This window comes from Chiloscyllium plagiosum, chromosome 4, assembly GCF_004010195.1.
Source record: "Chiloscyllium plagiosum isolate BGI_BamShark_2017 chromosome 4, ASM401019v2, whole genome shotgun sequence".
NCBI classification, from domain to species: domain Eukaryota; kingdom Metazoa; phylum Chordata; class Chondrichthyes; order Orectolobiformes; family Hemiscylliidae; genus Chiloscyllium; species Chiloscyllium plagiosum.
In genome coordinates, this window is record NC_057713.1 from 10,654,874 (window position 1) to 10,658,582 (window position 3,709).

Sequence of the window (3,709 nt, forward strand, 5' to 3'; positions counted from 1 at the left end):
ATGTGCTCCGGACTGGACTGTACAGTGTTAATACATTGATGTGCTCCAGGGTGGACTGTACAATGTTAATTCATTGATGTGCTCCAGGATTGACTATACAATATTAATACATGGATGTGCTCCGGACTGGACTATACAGTGTTAATACATTGATGTGCTCCAGGGTGGACTATACAATGTTAATACATTGATGTGCTCCAGGATGGACTATACAATGTTAATACATTGATGTGCTGCAGGGTGGACTATACAATGTTAGTACATTGATGTGCTCCAGGATGGACTATACAATATTAATACACTGATGTGCTCCGGACTGGACTGTACAGTGTTAATACATTGATGTGCTCCAGGCTGGACTATACAATGTTAATACATTGATTTGCTCCAGGCTGGACTATACAATACTAATATATTCATGTGCTCCGGACTGGACTGTACAGTGTTAATACATTGATGTGCACCAGGCTGGACTACACAATGTTAATACATTGATGTGCTCCAGGGTGGACTATACAATGTTAATACATTGATGTGCTCCAGGATGGACTATACGATGTTAATACATTGATGTGCTCCAGGGTGGACTATACAATGTTAATACATTGATGTGCTCCAGGATGGACTATACAATATTAATACACTGATGTGCTCCGGACTGGACTGTATCCAGGCTGGACTATACAATGTTAATACATTGATTTGCTCCAGGCTGGACTATACAATACTAATACATTCATGTGCTCCGGACTGGACTGTACAGTGTTAATACATTGATGTGCTCCAGGCTGGACTATACAATGTTAATACATTGATATGCTCTGGATTAGACTACAAAATGTTAATACATTGATGTGCTCCAGGCTGGACTACACAATGTTAATACATTGTGCTCCAGGCTGGACTATACAATGTTAATACAGTGAGGTGCTGCAGGCTGGACTATACAATGTTAATACAGTGATGTGCTCTAGGCTGGACTACACAATGTTAATACATTGATGCGCTCCAGGCTGGACTATACAATGTTAATACATTGATGTGCACCAGGCTGGACTATACAGTGTTAATACATTGATGTGCTCCAGCCTGGACTACACATTGTTAATACATTGATGTGCTCCAGGCTGGACTATACAATGTTAATACATTGATGTGCTCCAGGCTGGACTATACAATGTTATACATGGATGTGCTCCAGGATGGACTGTACAATGTTAATGCATTGATGTGCTCCAGGATGGACTATACAATGTTAATACAGTGATGTGCTCCAGGATGGACTATACAATGTTAATACAGTGATGGGCTCCAGGCTGGACTATACAATGTTAATACATTGATGTGCTCCAGGCTGGTCTACACAATGTTAATACATTGATGTTCCCCAGGCTGAATATACAATGATAATACAGTGATGTGACCAGGCTGAACTATACAATGTTAATACATTGATGTGCTCCAGGCTGGGCTATACAATGTTAACACATTGATGTGCTCCAGGCTGGACTATACAATGTTAATACATTGATTTGCTCCAGGCTCGACTATACAATGTTAATACATTGATGTGCTCCAGGATGGACTATACAATGTTAATACATTGATGTTCCGGCGGCTGAATATACAATGATAATACAGTGATGTGTTCCAGGCTGAACCATACAATGTTAATACATTGATGTGCTCCAGGATGGACTATACAATGGTAATACATTGATGTGCTCCAGGATGGACTATACAATGTTAATACAGTGATGTGCTCCAGTCTGGACTATACAATGTTAATACATTGATGTGCTCCAGGCTGGACCATACAATGTTAATACATTGATGTTCCCCAGGCTGAACATACAATGATAATACAGTGATGTGATCCAGGCTGAACTATACAATGTTAATACATTGATGTGCTCCAGGCTGGACTACACAATGTTAATACATTGATGTTCCCAGGCCGAATATACAATGATAATACAGTGATGTGATCCAGGCCGAACTATACAATGTTAATACATTGATGTGCTCCAGGATGGACTATACAATTTTAATACATTGATGTGCTCCAGGATGAACTATACAATGTTAATGCAGTGATGTGCTCCAGGCTGGACAACACAATGTTAATACATTGATGTTCCCCAGGCTGAATATACAATGATAATACAGTGATGTGTTCCAGGCTAAACTATACAATGTTAATACATTGATGTGATCCAGGAATGACTATACAATGTTAATACAGTGATGTGCTCCAGGCTGGACTATACAATAATAATACATTGATGTGGTCCATACTGAACTATACAATTTTCATACATTGATGTACTCCAGGATGGACTATACAATGTTAATTCATTGATATCCCCCAGGCTGGACTATACAATGTTAATATATTGATGTTCTCCAGGCTCGACTTTACAATGTTAATACAGTGATGTACTCCAGGCTGGGCTATACAATGTTAATACATTGATGTGCCCCTGGCTGGACTATACAATGTTAATACATTGATGGGCTCCAGGCTGGACTATACAGTGTTAATATATCGATGTGCTCCAGGATGGACTATACAATGTTAATACATTGATGTGCTCTGGGCTGGACTATACAACATTAATACATTGATTTGCTCCAGGCTGGACTATACAATGTTAATACATTGATGTGCTCCAGGCTGAACTATACAATGTTAATTCATTGATTTGCTCCGGACTGGACTATACAATGTTATACATTGATGTGCTCCAGGATGGACTGTACAATGTTAGTACATTGATGTGCTCTGGGCTGGACTATACAACATTAATACATTGATTTGCTCCAGGCTGGACTATACAATGTTAATACATTGATGCGCTCCAGGATGGACTATACAGTGTTAATACAGTGATTTGTTCCAGGCTGGACTATACAATGTTAATACATTGATGTGCTCTGGACTGGACTACTAAATGTTAATACATTGATGTGCTCCAGGCTAGACTATACAATGTTAATACATTGATTTGCTCCAGGCTGGACTATACAATGTTATACATTTATGTGCTCCAGGATGGACTGTACAACATTACTACAGTGATGTGCTCTGGGCTGGACTATACAACATTAATACATTGATTTGCTCCAGGCTGGACTATACAGTGTTAATACATTTATGTGCTCCAGGCTGAACTGATGTTCTCCAGGCTGAACTATACAATGTTAATACAGTGATGTGCTCCAGGCTGGACTATACAATGTTAATACATTGATGTGCTCTGGGCTGGACTATACAATGTTAACATGGTTTGATGTGCTCCAGGGTGAATTATACAATGCTAATTTATTGATGTGCTCCAGGGTGAACTATTCAATGTTAATACAGTGATGTGCTTCAGCCTATCTACTATATACTATTCATACGGTGAGGTGCTCTGGTTTATTTTCTCCAGTATGAACACATTAGTGTGCTCCATGCTTGGTCAATCATTCCTCTGCCATCACTCCAATAACGGGGGTTCCACAGCTTTCCTGAAATGATCCTGACTTGAGGACATTTAGGGTACTGTAATTTTCAGTACCCCACCACCAAGGATATATTTCCCTCCCCTCCCCTCCCCTATCAGCATCCCGGAAAGACCACTCCCTCCGCGAATCCCTCATCAGATCCACACCCCCCACCAACAAACCTCCACTCCCGGCACCTTCCCCTGCAATCGCAAGAAAT